Genomic DNA, 19960 nt, shown 5'->3' with positions numbered 1-19960 from the left:
ATGTCAGACTTGAAACTGTAAAATAACTAGAAGAAAACCCGCAAAAAGTTCCATGATATTACCGAGGTCATATTTTTTGGGATATGACTCCAAAAGCATAGGCAACAAAAGCAAAAATTACAAGTAGGATTACATCAAATTGAAAATATTCTACAGGGCAAAGTAAACAGTCAACAGAGTAAAGAGAGAAACCACAAAAAAGAAAATATTTGCAAAACTTATACCTGATAAAAGGTTAATTTTAAAATACATAAGAAACTCAACTCAATATCAAGAAAACAAATAACTCAATTAAAAGATGGGCAAATAATTAATTAGTTATTTCTTCAAAAAATACATATAAATAGCCAACAGGAAAATGATAAAATGGTCAACCAAACTCTTCACATGGGATATAGCAATGCATGAAAAACATAAGATGTTTTGTATTTTCCTAAAATTATGCTCTAGATAGGATGATATATAACAAAATCAACAAAAGGGTATCATAATAGGCATGCAAAATGATAAGCACTGTGAAGGAAGATAAAACAGGGAGTAATAAACATTGGGGGGTTGTTACAAGAGGATGTTATAGACAGATAGATGCAGAAAATCCTCATTTAAGATTATGTTTAAGTACCAAACTGGAAAGAAGTCAAGGACAGAGCCATAAGGGCTGGGGAGGAGCAGTTTAGATAAATGAAAATGCAATAACTAATGGAAGCATCCATGGTGTGTTTGAAGAAGCAAAAGGAGGACAAAGTGCTTGGAAAAGAGAGTGAGGAAGATAATTAAATGATGTTAAAAAGGTAATGTTTTGGGAGGCTGAATGTGTAGGGCTATATAGATCACTACAAAGATTTTGAATTTTCCTCTGAATAATATGAAGAGTCACTGGCAGTTTTAAGAAGCAACATAACATGATTACACTTAGGATTTAAAAAGATTCTTCTGATAATTTGAAAAGATTGTTGAAATAAGATTGAGATAAAACTATGGAGGAGGAAGCTATGAAAAATAATTAAATGGAAATACCAGTTAAGACTCTATTGCAGGTGGCTTAGGCAAAGGAGATAGCTGTGGACTTGGTGTAAAGTCACCAGCCTTGAGTGATACTTAAAAGTTACTGAGAGCTGTGGGATGTGATAGAAGAGAAGAGTAAAAGAGAATGCCAAGGTTTGTGCATTACACAACGTAAGGATGTAAGTTACTAGCAACTGAAATAGCAATGTTAGGAAGGGACACGTTATGAGGAAAGAAGTTGGCCTTGGTTTTGAAAATGTTTACTGTGAAATGCCTGGTAGATGTTCAAGTAGAAATGCTGAATAATCTGTTTAATACATGAGTATGGATTTGAGGAAACAGGCCCAGAACAGAGGAGTAAAGTCAGGCAAAATGAGCTTATAGATTGTGTTTAAAGCACTTCAGCATTGTCCTTTTATGTACATATTTAGGCATGGCAGAAGACTAGAGATCAAATTATAGAAATAGAATATTACACTCGACTCTAAGGTAGATTTTATTATTCTCTTTTATTTTACCTTTTCTGATTTTATTTCTTATTATTTTCAAAACTTCATTGTTATAAAATATAATAAGCTTAGAAATGTGTTTTTTCACAGGACTCTATTAGTCATGTGTCAAAATCTGTACCCAGTGGGCTTATAATAATGAGGAATAATAGAACACTTGGCAAATTTCTGTGCCTGTTAATGGATCATTAAGTATCAAGAAGTTTCAATAAAATGAAGACATAACCTTGTTCCTTAACACAAAATATTCACCTCAGTAGCAATTTTTAGAAAGCTATTAACATTTGCCCATAAATAGGTCTTTGATTGCTACATTTTTTTACTTGGTCGATATTAAATTTTTAAATATCTATTCTACTGTCAACAGGTTAACTAAAAATAAAAGGCCAAACTATTTTGAATTAAGCATAATATTACTGCCCCGAGGTTATAAGAGTAAGGAAACTGGATGCATAGAAATGCTCAACAATTACTAACTGATTAATTGCTAATATTGTTAGGATGTATATTCCTTCCAAATCTCACGTTGAAATGTGATCCTCAATGTTGGCGGGAAGCCTAGTGGGATGTGTTTTGGTCACTGGGACGGAGTAATTCTTCATGAATGACTTGATGCCTTTCCCATGGTAATGAGTTCTCCTTAGTGAGTTCACGCATAATCTTTTTTTTTTTCTTTTAAAGAGTGTGGCACCTCCCCCTGCTCCGTAACCTAACTGCTTTCTTGTTCCCCTTTTCATGTGACATACCAGCTCCTGTTTCACCTTCCATAAGGAGCAAAAATTCCCTGAGGCCTCACCAGAAGCCAAGCAGGTGCCATATTTCCTTTACAGCCCTCAGAACCGTTAGTTACTTAATTATCTTTTCTTCATAAATTGCCTAACCTCATTACCTTTGGATTAATACTAACTGTATTAGCCTAAAATAGTCCAATACAATTGCTTTAAAAAGATAATAATCTATTATAATATTCAAATGTCAAATTATGAGAAACTGCAGATGAATTAAAATGTATTTAATCAAGATATGGAATGCAAACTGATCCGAATTATAATTTGAAAGGAAATTGAATCAGCTTATAAATACTGATGATAATAGATACATAACACACAAAAGCATATGTACACTAATATCAGAAATTACTAACACATCATTTGGAATTTTGAACAAGCAATTATGATTTTGAATTCATTAACATACATTTCAATATTAAAATAACATAGGAGTGAACAGTGAAGACTGGATCGAGTTTTAGTACAGGCAAATTTTCATTGCTATAATATTTAATATCCTATATATTTCAGTGCATTTAAAATAAGATTCCCAATTATTTTCCTCTTTTCTAGTTTAGAAATAAAATATCTTAGTAAATATTCCTATTGAATATTAAACAGAATGCATTATTTTCCGTAATATGAGGCACTGTTTTGTATACTTTATCTTTCTCCTACAAAGCCAGTAATGCCAATTTTAAGTGTTGATGCTCGTGTTTTGTATATCTCATTATCAAAATGATATACAATTTCAACTAACCTTTTATGAATTAGATCTAGTAAGTGAAGTGGTGAAACTTCTATTTGACAACCCTAGATGGTGGTAGAACACTTTTAAAATGGCTTAGCACAAGTAAATCGGCCAGGACTTCAAATATCAAGAAAATTAAAAGGAAACAAAATTTCCAGTGAGTAAATGTCTATTAATTTCGAAAACTACTAAAATTTTTGAAGTGATTCTTGCTTGATTATTAGCGTTTGGCAAGAATAGCTCCTTGGGTTTTAAATGTATTCCGATACTGATCTTAATTCATGAGGCTCAGTTAATTTGGCCTTAAACTCATTTTTACTTCTACTAGAGTCATTTAATAGAATGTTTTGTAAAGAGCTTATTATAAATTAAAGATGGAGAAACCTTGAATATAATGAATTTGATAACCTCTTTATGTCATTATATTTACAAAGAAAGATTAATTATGCTAAACTATATATTCACAAAGTAGAAAGTTATATCTTCATGTTATGAAATGAGAATAATATATATATATAATTTTGAGACGGAGTCTTGCCGTGTCGCCCAGGCTGGAGTGCAGTGGCGTGATCTCGGCTCACTGCAACTTCCGCCTCCCGGGTTCAAGCGATTCTCCTGCCTCAGCCTCCTGAGTAGTTGGGATTACAGGCACCCGCCACCATGCCCGGCTAATTTTTGTATTTTTAGTAGAGACGGGGTTTTACCACTTTGACGAGGCTGGTCTCCTGACCTTAGGTGATCTGCCCGCCTCAGCCTCCCAAAGCGCTGGGATTATAGGAGTGAGCCACTACGCCCGGCCGAGCATAATTTTTAATAAGGTGCATCATAATAAAATTAAAATGATCATTAAATTGTCCTCAAGTATTTGGCCACACAAAAATATACTTGGAAAATAACAGCTTTCTGATTTTTCAAGTTGATCAAAGATTTTAATAAACTTTTTGAACTGTGGCTATCTCAGTGAAAACCTCTACAACTTTCTCATTATGCAAACTTATGGAGATTAAATGACCAGCTCAGTATCACTGGAATTAGAGGCCTAGTCAAATATTCTTTCAAATAAATCATTTCTGACACATTTCCAATTCATTTATCCTCACGTTATGAGTTATCTTTTGATTTCCAGCCATTTTATCTGTCCAGGGAAATAAACAGCATGGCCAACATCTGGTGTGTGCACTGCCATTAATATTAGAACATTACAAGTGTGCATCCAACACAAACTTTGCAATTCTCTCCAAGGTACTGTGATTGTTCTGTGCTCCACATCTGCATAAGGCTGACACATATTACTTACATTTGCAAAAAAACTGCATGGCAGTACAAGGTACTTGAAATGGTTCATAGTGCCTCTTTAAATACAAGCATATACAGCTGAAGTGAACGGAACAACATTGTGGCTAGAAAAAAAATAAGATTAAATAATTAAATTAATATAGCTAAAGCATCATTTGAAATGTACCCAACATATGCATTCCAGGTTCATCAGTTTTATTCACTGTAAAGCCAGTAAGGATTTCAAAGGGAACATATTATATTTTATTATCACTGCTAATACTAGTTACATTGTAGTATCTATCTCATTGACTTTCCTATAATTACTGCTTCTATTTGTAGAGTCAAACATTTTTTCTAAGTCCATTACCTGGAAAATTGGAGCTAAGAAGGCTTCATTAGCAACAGTTTTATTGCCAGAGGTAGGAAAATTCATCGTATACCCCTACATGTCCTTACCACATAATTTTTATGATTCACAAAGTACATGCATATTGAAGAATATCTTTAGGAAACCTATTGAATTTTTTTTTCAGCCCGGTACAATATTTATTTTAACTCTGCAATGTGTTTTCATAAAACACATTTCTAGGATTAACCTTCTCAGTTTTGTTTCAGCACTCAACCTGTTATGTTCTCTTCAATCTAAATCACCACATCCTTATATCTCATGCATTAACTTATGAATATTAAACTCTTTGAATATTTACCTTCTGAGTATGTCATGGTTTTCTTTGTACTCACTGGACTTTTAGTCATTATCCATGTTCTCGGCATCCAATTTTCTTTACATGTGGCTACCTTAAGATACAAATTTTAAATACATAAATGAAAATAAGATCTACATCATGATTGCAGCCCATATCTAATGATACTGATGTTATGAAATGTAAACACAACAGGTAAAGCCTAACACACACACACACACACACATATATATACACACACACATACATATATGTATATGTAAAATTTTTGCCTGAGATCAGGAAATATTCAGCCCTTAAAATTCAGCTGTCTAACAAAACAGAAAATAAAACAACATTTTATCTAGCAATAGGTTGTCTAATATGCTAATCTTGGTTCTGCAATTAATGTCCCTCAACACATAAAGCACCCCTGTACTCACTTCATATCTTTTGAATAACAAATAAAGAGGCTTATGAGGAATTATAATCTAAAATCAATTCCCACAGCAAATTTATTATTCATTGATTATTTAAGTGAATAATATTTACTTTTACTTTCCAAAAATATTGTAGGCAAATTGTAATAAAATTCACATATTCAGTACAACTTTTAAAACTGTAGAGATTCCTGAAGATTTACATGAAAATAAAGAAAAGTTGGCAGGGTGCGGTGGCTTCCACCTGTAATCTCAGCACTTGATGGGGCTAGGCAAGAGGATCACTTCAACCCAGGAGTTCGAGACCAGCTTGGGCAAAGGTGATACTCCATGTCACATTTAAGCAGGACCGTGAGGGTTGCTGAAGTGGAAGAATTGCTTGAGCCAGGGAGGTTGAGGCTGCAGTGAGCCATGATCTCCATTGCACCATTGTGACAGAGTGAGACAGAGAGTATTTAAAAAAAAAAAAAAAGCTAATTACTTATGCGAATGTACACAAGTACTTGGTAATTTGATTCAGCACTTTATTTAATAATTCCAGAGGAAAAAGAAAAAATTTGCTTTTTTGTACAGGTGGAGTTCTAAAAGGAGTTTATAACACAGCTCTTTATTTGCTAGGTCTCTCATTTTAATGGATAATGCATTCAACAGTGTTTTACAGCAAATAAGGAAATTCCTCCTTGGACTGTAGCAAATTTTATTTTACTGTTCACAAAACCTTTCCAAAATTTTCCAGATCACTGAGGAGCAAATTCCTTCACCATCTCTGCAGAATTTAGTGTATTATTTTAAGACTTTCAACAATCACAGGATTTTTTAGTCTAAACTCAATGTTTTCTTTGGCATTACTCAAAACCCTTTTATGCTTCTCACTTGTTTGTTCTCAGCTAGCTCTATGTGCCAGTACACACTCAAAGATCTTTTTTAGACTAATTTTTAAGTCTATTTTACTGCTTTTTTTTTTCCCTATGGCTTTCTCTTAACTAAACCTAGACCTATTTTAGACGGGAATAACATAATAAATATAGTAATGCAATAGGAAAATACTTTTATTTTAAAACAAAAGAGGTACAAATGTAATTTAAATACAGTAATTAGAATTCCAACAAGATAGATTATCTGGGAAAATATTTACCCTCCTGACCGAAACGCCTGAACAGAAGAAAGTATGATGAAAGTATGATGATTCTGAAATGATAGTTTTCAGAAATGACACAGATGAAAGAATTAGTAGACAATACCATTAAAACTGTTAAATATGGGCCGGGCGCGGTGGCTCACGCTTGTAATCCCAGCACTTTGGGAGGCCGAGGCGGGCGGATCACGAGGTCAGGAGATTGAGACCACGGTGAAACCCCCTCTCTACTAAAAATACAAAAAAAAAAATTAGCCGGGCGTGGTGGTGGGCGCCTGTAGTCCTAGCTGCTTGGGAGGCTGAGGCAGGAGAATGGGGTGAACTCGGGAGGCGGAGCTTGCAGTGAGCCGAGATTGCGCCACTGCACTCCAGCCTGGGCGACAGAGCGAGACTCCGTCTCAAACAAAACAAAACAAAACAAAAAAAAACTGTTAAATATGTTCAAGAAGTTTGAGAGATTGAGGCATAGAAGACGTAAAAAGATTAAATCAAACTTCCAGAGATGAAAACAGCAATGTCTAAAAGGAAAAATATATTGGATGAGATTAATGGCACACATAACACTGCAAAAGAAAAGATTAGTAAATGAGAATACATAACAATAGAAATGATCCAAAATCAAATATGAGGAAAAAAATTGAAAAGATATTAATGCATGAGTGATTTGTGGTCATAACTTTAAGTAACTGAAAAATATAAAATTGGGTTTCCCCAAGGACACCAAGAAAATATTTGAAAAATAATTAATTGACATTTTCCAGATTTGATTAAAAATGTTTACCCAGAGATCCAAAATCAATTAACCCCAAGAATGTGCATTCATATTTGCGGTCACGCATACATACTCTCTCTCTCCCTGTCTCTCTCTCTCTCTCTCTGTCTCACTCTCCCTCTCTGTCTCACACACACACCCACACACTCATTCACACACACACACACACACACACACACACACAAAATAAATGATACTAAGGCAAATAAAATGCTTTAAATGTGATATAGAAAAAAAAATCTTAAAAGCGTCCAGAGACTAAAAGCACTTTTGTTCAGAGAAACAAACATAATGATGAAAGTCAGCTTTTTTATCGAAATTATGCAATCACAAGGCATTACAGTGACATCTTTTAAGTGTTAAAATAATAATGCTATCTTAGGATACTGCTTAAAAAATAAAATAAGTGACCAAATGAAGGTGAAGTTAAGACTACTTCAAATGTAGAAAACACACACACACAAAGGTCACCAGAATACCATAATAAAAATATGTTAAAGGCTTTCCTTTAGGCAAAAGGAAAATATTCCCAGATGGAAATCTGGATTTACACAAAGGAATGAAGAGCACCAGGAATGGTTACTATGTCAGTAAGCACAATAGATTGTTTTCATTTATTAATCTTCATAGGTGATTATTTAAAGCAAAAATAGTAAGATGACCTGTGATATTTTAACTTATGTATACAGAAGTGTGACATGTGACAACAATAGCATAAATATCAGGAAGGGAAAAGTCAAAGTGTACTGTGATAAGTTTATTTCACTCTATGTGAAGTAGTATATCATTTGCAGAAAGACTGTGGAAGTTAAAGATATATGCTAAGTTAAAGATATATGCTATAAACCCTAATGCAGACTCCAGAAAAACAAAGAGGTAAATCTGTTACAGTCATTAAAGAAGATAAAATGAAATTTTAGACAAAATACCCAATTCATGGCACAATTTTTTTAGAAAGTACCAAGGAAGAAATAGAAAGCAAATAAAAGGTGACAGTTTAAGTTCAACTATACAAATAACTACATTCAATGTAAATAGTTTAAAAACCCCAATTAAAAAAACAAATGTATATCAACTTAAAACAACTTTTAAAAAGCAGAAATTGTCAGATGTGACAATAAAGCAAGACTCAATTATATGTTACTTATAAGATACTTTCATTGAATATGAAACCCAAAGCAGGAAAATAAGAAATAATAAAGATCACAGCAGATATTAATAAAATAACAAACAGTAATAGTATGTTTAATTAATTAATCAAAGCTGCTTCTTTGAGATCACTAAAAAGATACTCTCTAACAATCCTGATTATGTAAAAGAGAGAGAAGACACAAATTACCAATATAAGGAATGAGTGAGGTGACAACACTACTGGTTCTACATATTTTAATGATATTAGGTTGGTGTTCACAAGGTTTCCCCCTTTGAAAAGTTACTGTTTTCATTTTCTATTTTCTATGTATTTGAAAAAAGTCAATAAATTATGGAAATTTTTAAAAATGGAAACACTGTTGGCATGTATATTTTATATACCACTGGATTTTTTATCTTTGTGTACCATAGACTTCAGGCATAAATTACATACTGCTACTTAGGAAATGGTCAGCAGGTACTGATATGTTTTAAAGTAGCTACGAGTTACAAAAGTACTGTTATTGAATATTTGCATATATACTGCATTATATTTACATTTTTCCTTTTACCACTACTTATGCATCTAGATATCATAAATAGCTTGCTTTTAAGTTTAATGAATATATCCCAGTAGAATATACAGCTTATAACATTTAATATACCATTAAAGTATGTCCTAAATATGATAACTTGATCTTAAAACTTTTATGTCTGAAGGGGATTGAGGAATTGAAGTCTTCCATTTTAAAAATTAAAAAACTCTTATTGAATAGGGCACCTTTGTTATCTAATAGATTTTAAAGACCTCGTCTTTTGATGGTCTGATAGTCAATGGATTTAATGTCATTGGCTAGATGCCAAACCCAGAATTTGTTGGGGAAAATGACTGACAAATTGTGGTTCAGCTTTTGTGAAGCACAAACATTTAATCACAGTTTGCGATAGCCAGCTAGAAACATATTTTGTTTTCTTCATTCTTATTTCTGCTTTGAGTGTTATCTTTCACTTTTAAAACTGAATTACATTTCTGTGTTTGATATGGTGACAACAAGTGAACAGAACCATTTCAGCGAGAATTTGAGGATTTAAATTATCCTAAATCTACCTCTCAGTAGTTCTCGCCATGAGAAATCAACAAAAAAGATATATTCCCACAAAATCTCAGAATCAGACGTGAGGAACTATTCTTCAGAATAAAACCAGAGAAGCTTTTAGGCAGCTCTAGTGTTAAAACTGGGCAACAGACATACATGAACTGTTTGTTTCAGCTTTCAATACCTAGGACAATTTCTATGAGTTTTGTGGATAGAAGGTCTTGTGGCAATGAGAATTTATTCCAGCACCTTACAATATAACTAAGATAATTAAGTATCTTAATGTTAAAGTAACTTACCTTGTTGCTAGAGTATGCTTTAAGTCAAAATAATACATCAGAAATGTTCCCTTAATAAGCAAGTTCAAATTTACCTCACTTCCCCATGTTCTTAATATTACCCAGCAGTGCAGGGACTAGTAAAAAAGATAGAATCAGTTAGAGATAATACAGAAAGTACATCTTCCCCTGTAATTTGGAAAGTAAAGGAAATTTGCTAAGTGCCAACCTTTCTGGAAAGGTTATTTTTGAAATAGAGAAAAGCCATGTTCTTGTGTACATTTGCCTCCTAGATGGCCACTTTCATTTTTTTCTTTTATATTCTTGGAATTTTCATTTTATCTTGGTTTTCATAATTGTATAATTATATTTCTGCAAATAATTATTTCCAAAAGTTATATCCAATTGTCCTTTGTATTATCTCATTGTTTTGTCTTCAGCTTCTCGAAGTGGTAAATACTAATCTTGCTACAGACATTCTGACTTCAAAGAGATGCTTCCAATATTTAACTTTATAGTATAATGTTTCTTGCTATTTAGTCACTGATATCCTTTACGTAGATCAAGTTTGCAGAGTCTTTAAAGCTTGCTAAAGCTTTTTTTGTTTGTTACTTGGTTGTTTGGTTTTAGAAATAGACGATGATCTTTTTTAAATTTTGTAGACACATAATAGGTGTATATCTTTATGGGTTACATGAGATATTCTGATACAGGGAGGTGGTACATAATAATCAGGGTAAATAGGGTATCTGCCAACTCAAGTATTTATTCTTTGTGTTCCAAGCAATCTAATTGTACTCTTTTAGTTATTTTTAAATGAACAAATGATTTTTCCTATAGTCATTATGTTGGGTTAGCCAATACCAGACATTATTTATTCTTTCTAACTATTTTATTGTACTCATTAACCATCACTGCTTCCCTCCCAAGGACCCACCCCCTCCAGCCTCTGATAAACATCTTTCTACTCTCTATCTCCATAAGTTCAATTGTTTTAATTTTTAGCTACCACAAATAAATTTGTCTTTCTGCACCTGGATTATTTCACTTAACATAATGACCTCCAATTCCATCCATATTGCAAATGACTGGATCTCACTTTTATGGCTGAATAGTACTCCATTGTATATAAAGTACCACTTAAATGTTCTGGAAGAGTTTAAATATTAAAATTATCTGTTATTGACAGCTGGGAAGAAACTATGGTTGACTTCTTATCCTACTCCCTGTTCTGAGCTATCAAAAACCTCCAGGATTAAAGCAAGAGTAAAATCTATCTTGAATTGATTTTTGTAGATGATAAGAGATACGGGTTCAGTTTCATTCTTCTGCATATGACAATTCAATTTTCTGAGCATCATTAATTGAGCATCATTTCTCTGTTGTATGTTTTTGTTGACTTTGTCAAAATGTAAGACTTGAAATTTAAAAAAAAATATATATATATGAAGAAAACTTAAGAAAAACTTTTTTTTTTTTTTTTTTTTTTTTTTTGGAGGCAGAGTCTTGCTCTATCCCCCAGGCTGGAGTGCAGTGGCGCCATCTTGGCTCGCTGCAACCTCCACCTCCTGGGATCAAGCGATTTTCCTGCCTCAGCGTCTGGAGTAGCTGGGATTGCAGGCCCCTGCAACCATGCCCGGCTAATTTTTGTATTTTTAGTAGAGAAGGGGTTTTGCCATGTTGGCCAGGCTGGTCTCGAACTCCTGAACTCGGGTGATCCACCTGCCTCGGCCTCCCAAAATGCTGGGATGACAGTCAGGAAAATTCTTCTGGACATTTGGTCTTGGCAAAGCTTTTTTTTTTTTTTTTTTTTTTTTTTTGAGACGGAGTCTCGCTCTGTCACCCAGGCTGGAGTGCAGTGGCATGATCTTGGCTCACTGCAGGCTCCACCCCCCGGGGTTCACACCATTCTCCTGCCTCAGCCTCCAGAGTACCTGGGACTACAGGCACCTGCCACCTCACCCAGCTATTTTTTTTTTTTTTTTTTTTTGAGACGGAGTCTCGCTCTGTCGCCCAGGCTGGAGTGCAGTGGTGCAATCTCGGCTCACTGCAAGCTTCGTCTCCCGGGTTCACGCCATTCTCCTGCCTCAGCCTCTCGGAGTAGCTGGGACTACAGGTGCCCGCCACCGCGCCCGGCTAATTTTTTGTATTTTTTTAGTAGAGACAAGGTTTCACTGTATTAGCCAGGATGGTCTCGATCTCCTGACCTCGTGATCCGCCCGCCTGGGCCTCCCAAAGTGCTGGGATTACAGATGTGAGCCACCGTGCCCGGCTTGGCAAAACATTCATGACTAAGACCTGAAGAGTACAAGCAATAAAAACAAAAATAGACAAAAGGGACTTAGTTTAACTAAAATGCTCCTGCACAGCAAAAGATATAACCCACAGAGTTAGCAGACAACCTGCAGAGTGGGACAAATTATTTATAAACTATACATCCAACAGGGGACTGATATGCAGAATTTATAAGGAACTCAAACAACTAAACAACAACAACAAAATAACCCCATTAAAAAGTGGGCAAAAGACATGAATAGGCATTTTTTAGAAGAAGATATACAAATGACCAACAAACATATGAAAAAAATTGTTACCTCTAATTGTTAGAGAAATGCAAATTAAATCCACAATGAAATATTATCTTGCACTACTCAGAATGCCTATTATGAAAAAGTGAAACAGTAACAGACGTTGAAGATGAAGAGAGAAAGGAACACTTATACATTGCTGGTCAGCATGTAAATAAGAATGCAAAATACAATATGCAGAATACAGCATGGAGATTTCTCAAATAGCTAAAAATAGAACTACCATTCAATCCTACAATGCTACTACTGGATAGGTACCCAAAAGAAAAGAAATCAGTATGTCAAAAAGATATGTGCACTCATATGCTTATCTCAGCACTATTCACAGTTGCAAATATTTTGTATATGTATCCATCAGTAGATAAATGGATACAGAAAATGTGGTACATATATACAATGGAATACTATTCAGCTATAAAAAAGAGTGAAATCATGTATTTTACAGCTACATGGATGGAACTGGAGGCCATTATCTTAAGGGAAACAATTCAGAAACAGGCAAATACTGCATGTTCTCACTTATGAGAAGAAGCTCAATAATGTGTACTCATGGACATAGAATATGCAATAATAGACACTGGAGATACAGAAGAGTGAATGGAGAAGAAAGAGACAGGAATGACAAATAACTTAATTGGTACAGTGTACATTATTTATGTGGTGGTTACACTAAAAGCACAGACTGCAGCACTATGCAAAACTACACTTGTATCCCTTAAATGTATATAAATACATTTATACATATACAGTAACAAAACTGCACTTGTACCCCTTAAATGTATATAAATAAAAAAAGGAATAGGTACTGAGACTCCTTCAAGTTTAGGTCAATTCATTTAAGGCACTCAAGGAGAGACATTTTTTTCCCTTTTCTAGTTCTTGCTATCTACTATGCAGCAATATTAATCAGTTAGAAGAACAAATTAGGTAAAATGATTATATTTACATGATTTATTAACAACTCCTCCTACACAAAAGTCAGTGAGAGAAACAACAGGTTGGCAGTATCTCATATGTTCTCAAACAAACATGCTTTGATTTGTACATTTATACAAAACGACAAATTCCTCCTTTCATTCTTTTGACTTTTATTCTAGTTCAACACTCACTATTCCCCTCTAGTTGATCTATGGTGTATCCAACATTGGGCGCAAGGGTGCCTACTTCTGTGCCCAGATTGGGATTGAATATCCATCTCTTGCTTCAATTATATTATATATTTGACATTATAACATACAAATGGTTTAGTAGTTCCAGGTTACCTCATTTGATAATTGCACACTATTCGTAATTCTAAGGTTAATGTCTGTTTACTTTAAGATGTATATAAGCCATATTCAGTTTCTGTGATTCATTATACAAAGAAAGAATCAGTTATTTACTTTTCTTTACCTATTATAGTAAGTCAATTAGTGTTTAATTGATCTCGTTTTTCATTATTGTTTTAGTTTATGTACAAGTTTCCTTTTTCTTTTATTTTCTTCTTTTTGTGTGCGGGCAAAGGTACAAGCCTAATTTTCTTCACATTGCTGAATCTACTCTTTATTGTTGCTATACAATTTAAACATGAGCATATACACATTTTATAGTCAGTTTTAATTCTAAAGATTCATCTGTAAATTCACTGGTTGTTAGCCATTTTTGTAGAGGTAATCCCATGTATAATTCCAGAATAGCAAATAGTACCGACTATATGAGGCGCTGGAGGAGGTAACAGAAAAAGAAAAATGAACGCTCTCATATAATTTTTTATGCCACAAACCCTTCGCATATATTAACTTTTTTAATCTTCAGTAGCATTTTGATGTAAGTCCTATTATTGTCCTCATTTTACAGTTGAGGAAGCAGATCTAGAGGAGTCACATATCTTGGCCCAAACATACGGTAAGCAGCTGAATCTGGTTATGAGTCTGTGGTCTTCACTACTATGCTGCCTTACCAGGAGATAAGTCTGAAAAAAGCTGTGTGTTCAGCACACTTTGAGGGGACTGAATATTTTATCTCTGCTTCACGGACAGCATGTAAATTAGTTGAAAGAGAAAGAGGCCAATGAGTGTGTAAGGGGTTTTGGAGTTGACATAAAGCAAGTCCCTAGCATAGAATACAGGGTGGAACATCCTGCCAGGATAAGGCAGTAATGTGTTTACATTTCAAATCATGAATGTGTCGTGCGAGAACTGGAGAAATAGATGAGGTAAATTATGTTGCATAATACGGCTGTATTAAACTGAGACACAAACACTAAGACACAGACAACACATTTCTGGCAGTAAGGAGAGAAATGGAGATTCAATCTTGAATTCTTCTGATTTTTCAATGTTAAGTTTTTCCAACAGTTATGTATTCAGTATCTACTCTCTGACATGTACTACTATAAAATAAAGACCCTGAACCTCTTGAAGCTTGTACTCTAGCAAGCTTACCTTATTTAGGTATCTCTAAAGATCACTGAATTTGACTATAATTTTACTGAAAACACAAGATTAAGCTTTCTGAAACAGGAAGATGAGTGATGAATAAAATAATTTATGTTGAGTTGCAGAGAATAAAAATTACCTATTTGATACATGTTCAACATTTGGGTGACGGGTACACTAGAAGCCTAATTCATACCATTATGCAATAAACCCACATAAAAACATGCATATGTACTAAAAATTTTTAAAAAGTACATATAAGCAAAGGACAGAAATTATTATATTGTTGTGAATGACAGATATGCATACTATTTGGCATAGTACTCTTCATGTAGTAATTACTCTAAAACATGAATTCTATGTTATGGTATTATACTCACACACAAAATAAAACAAATCTAAGATTTGTTCTCTAAGTTTATTCTTTCCATGTTTTGTAATTTATTATTTTTTGCTTGTTTTGTTATTCCATAAGCCTGCTTTCTTGTTTTTAATTTTCATATTATTTTATTAATACTTAGTTTATTTTATTATTTTTAAATTAATGATAAACTAAGGCAAAAAATTTCTTCTGGTATGAGCTTTATCTATACCTTATAGTTTTTGATATGTAAAATTCTAAAATAATCAGGAATTCTAGTTTTTATTCCTTTTTTACCCAGCGGTAAACTAGGGGAGTTTTAAAACATGCTTATTTATTTTAAAGTGTTAGGCTTTTCTTTTAATTAAAAAGTAAACTTTATTATTATTGTGTTTCCTTTTAAATTTATGGACATTTCCTTCTTATGCTAAATCATGTTTAATATTTGTAGCTAGTCTATGAACACTTGAAAATAAGTATTTTCCTGCATTTCAGATTATCTGTATATTTCAACCTTTACTGTTTTATTATTCTAATCCTTTTTTTCTGCCTTGAACATCACTATATTCATCAAGTAGATGAGAAATTCAGTTTTATTTTAGCCGATTTTCTAGATAGCTTATGAAAACGATGAAAGAAAATAATAATAATGGAAAAGGTGGAATGGAACAGGAGCTATCACTATAGACATAGAGAGAGATTCATGTACATGTGTATGTGTGTATTTATAAAATTTACTGATGCATGATATACATATGATAACATTTAGTTATTTTAAATATACAGTTCGATGCATTACGGTAATTATATACAGTCAGGAGAAATGTGATTTTAAATTTCATGCTGTACAAAACTATGGAAACAGTATCTTTTGTCTTGTACTTAAATATTTGCAATATAATATTCAGTTAAAAATTCTAAATGATAAAAATTCTATTCACTGTTACATAAACTTTTGAAGGAGTTGGCAATGTTATATGTAAATATTAGAGGACTTAATGAGGACAGATATTTATCTTCAACAAATATAATGAGGGATTCAACTTATTATATCCAAATAAAACTCCAAATAACCTAGGAATGATGGAGCTAATAGTTTAAATATATTTCAGCTTAATATAGAAATAATTTTATGAAAATAGCAGAATCTAATATGGAAATAAGCTTTTCTGGGAAATGTATGTTTGATATCACAGGAACAGTTCAGGCCATGGATGGAAGAGTTACTATAACAAAAGCAGCCACACTAGTGACAAAGCTGAGTTAGCTCTTTCTAACAAACACTCCCTCCAGCTCATAGATTCAGTTATTCTTTGAAAATTGAAAAAGACAAATGAGGGAAAAATATTTCTCTCTGCGACCATATTAGTTACTCCAATAAAAAAATGTGATATATATATATATAAATATATATAATAACAATTCATTAGTAGCTTTGAAACATTAACAACTAGATTAGTAATAAATTATATATGCTTAAAATTCAGAGGGTAAGTTTTGCATTTCATATAATGGTAAATTAAATCACACTTTTGTTTGGTGTTTCATGAGGGGTAGGGAAATTGAGTAGTTTACCCATGATATTCTCAGGTAAAAAATGTGGTATTAGTCACTAATGAGGTATTTTGGGTTATTTGGAAAATCTATTTACAGTCAGAGCCCGGAAGTGACCATTCTTCAATTCTGCCACTGGGTTATTGTCGTTTCATTTAAAAAAATTATAGATTTTTTTAATTAGTAAAAGCTAAATATAACCAAAGACATGAGGTGGGAAAAATAAAATTATGAAAGAGATATTAAACTTAAGTTCTGTCTTTTATAATTCAAATCTTTTAAAGGAAACCTTGTACACACAGTATTATCTGAATTGGGTGGAGTTAAAAGCACTTAAGAGAACACTTATCCAATGGATTGGTTTTTTCTTTCTTTCAATTTTCATAGCTTCAATTTCATTTTTAATGGGATCCAAATGTCTTTTCAAATATATAAACATTTAAAAAGCTATTACATACTTAAATAAACATTAGAATTTTATCTTTTGTAATCTTAGCTACAGAGCTCTTGCAAATGAACAGGATAGATGTAAAGTCCTAAATCAAAATGGACTTAGGTATTTTCAATTGTTGGCAATAAATAATTAGAAATGAGAAACCACCCCAGGAAAACATCTCACTGAACCCTCTTTTAAAAATTGACTTTTTATTTTGCTTGAATGTATTTGTAGTTATTCCATCAAAATATGAAAATACACCAGCTCTTGTCTATAAATTAGTTTTTCTTCTGTTAATGTTGCTGATGAGAAAAAGCAATAAAATGAAAATTAATTTGCTAAGTCGTTTCCTGATGCTGTATATGTGCAATGATTATGTTTCCTTACACATCCAAATGAAAAAAAGCAAGAAGTAGACAAAGGTATGGTAATCAGAAATGTATGCAAAATAAAAAGCAGCCATATGTCAGTTCAGGAATATTGAGAGTAAAATAAAGTATATTTAACTATAAGAAATATTAAAATTAGTTTAAAATTTAAAAATGCCAATTTCTATGTTTCCATATATCATCTTAGTTACCTTGAAGGTATTACAATAAAATGTGGCTAAATCTACTATCTAGAGGTCTATATGCTTCCAGTAACTGAAAAGCTCCAAATATATAAATGAAAGAGGAAAGTGTAGGAGGAACAAAAGCCACAAAGAGTCCTTCCTTAAAGAGAGCAAAGTAAATAAAACAGACGAGAGGAGTAAAGGCCTCCATTATATCCAGTGTTCTATTTGTCCACTGGTCAAAACTAAACAAGTTGTTGTTGTCAGGCTTTTCTTTGAAAAGGCAAGAAACAAAAGTAAATGGAAACCAAAGACACAAAATAGGTAATGTAGAAGAACAAAAAGGAGGAGGAGTGAAAAGAGGAGAAGGAAAGGATAAAGAGGAAAGATCGAGAGAAGAAATATGAACCCTGATGTGAGGAGAAAGGGAACTCAAACTAAATGAGGAAACCAAACAAGTCTGGAAAACATTTGATTAGCTTCAATAAAACTGAACATATGGGATTAGAAAGGGGGCTGGGGAAAGACAAGATTTGTAATCCCCCCCAAATAATAAAAATGATAACTTCCAGTTACATTAACATATTATTTTAATCAAGACATTATCTTTACATTTATTGTGATATGATTTTAATAACTAAATCAGTGAGAATGCAAAATAATGTGAAGCATAAATAAATATCCAATAATCAGGTTAGAAAATTTAGTTTAACTCCAGCTACTGTACGTACCAAGAAGCCAGTTTGTTTTCTGAACTTTCCTATCAATAAAATAAAAATACATAATTTAATTAGTGGTTCTTAACCAACTATCTATCATTATCCCAGGTCTATTCATTAAATATATACATCCTATGATATAATGTGTATAGTATAGTATATGTTGTAAAACACTACCCACATGCTTCCTAAGTGCCTTCTTGGTTAAAAACAACTATACGCCCGGGCGCAGTGGCTCACGCCTGTAATCCAGCTCTTTGGGAAGCCGAGGCAGGCAGATCACGAGGTCAGGAGATCAAGGCCATCTTGGCTAACACGGTGAAACCCTGTCTCTACTAAAAATACAAAAAATTAGCCAGGCATGATGGCGCACACCTGTAATCCTAGCTACTCGGGAGGCTAAGGCAGGAGAATCGCTTGAACCTGGGAGGCGGAGGTTGCAGTGAGCTGAGATTGCGCCACTGCACTAATACTACATGGATTCAAAGTTACTTCTTAGCTTCAAAATTTTACTCAAAATTATAGGATTCTATGGCAGTTAATCAACATTTATTTCCATTATATGGTATATCCTACTATAAAAATAAACTGCTATAACAGTTGTCTGTAGTTTTTCTACAGAAAACTGCTGTACCAGTACTCTTGCTAGTTTTTCACTATTTAGTTACTTATCTATGACATATATGACATGAAGATCTTGAGAGAAATTGGTATTTTGCATATATAGACAAATGCAGTAAGATAACTTCAAATAATTCCGTACTTTACCCTTTGTAGATTTACAATGAAAATATATTTATACGGAAACTAATTTTGGAGTTATACTCCTAAAATATAATATTTTAGGAGAAATTATATTTAAATCTAGAGAGCAGGAAAATGGTCTGAGAAAATTATAATGTATAAATGCAATAGGAAGTATTATATAGGAAGGTAATCTTGACCTGACCCACTATTAGGAAAGGACATTTTCAGGGTTTTCTTAGCTGTACATAGAATGGAGCCCAGTTTGCCAAATACATTCTGCCAAGGACTTACTTTTACCTTAAGAGACACTGAAACTCGAGTAGATTCACATCCAAAATAGGTTATAATGAAAAGACTAAACACATACTATTAGGCACATCATAGTGAAATAAAACTCTTAAAGCTTGTACTGGTTTCTGGAAGAAATGGAGTTGTTGCAGCCTTTACTAATTATCCACTTTGGCTAATTCTGATTATTCCAAATACCTTTTGGAAAGTGACAGGGTTTAAATTATAATATGATTTTGTATTTTTGGATATAACTGTATACTGTATTAAAAGTCTATAAAACACTTTCTATTTTTTAGTAGCATAGTGATCATTCCTTCTGATAGTAAACCAGATTTCTTGCCAAGCTACCTGGCTTACCTAGCTTTTCAAAAGTTTGCCTACACTGTCATAATATATTTCATTATAGTTATTCTTTAGTCAGCACACAGTTTATTTTCTGAAAATA

Source organism: Nomascus leucogenys, chromosome 11 (genome assembly GCF_006542625.1).
Source record: "Nomascus leucogenys isolate Asia chromosome 11, Asia_NLE_v1, whole genome shotgun sequence".
NCBI lineage: Eukaryota > Metazoa > Chordata > Mammalia > Primates > Hylobatidae > Nomascus > Nomascus leucogenys.
Note: the sequence above shows the minus strand (reverse complement) of the source record.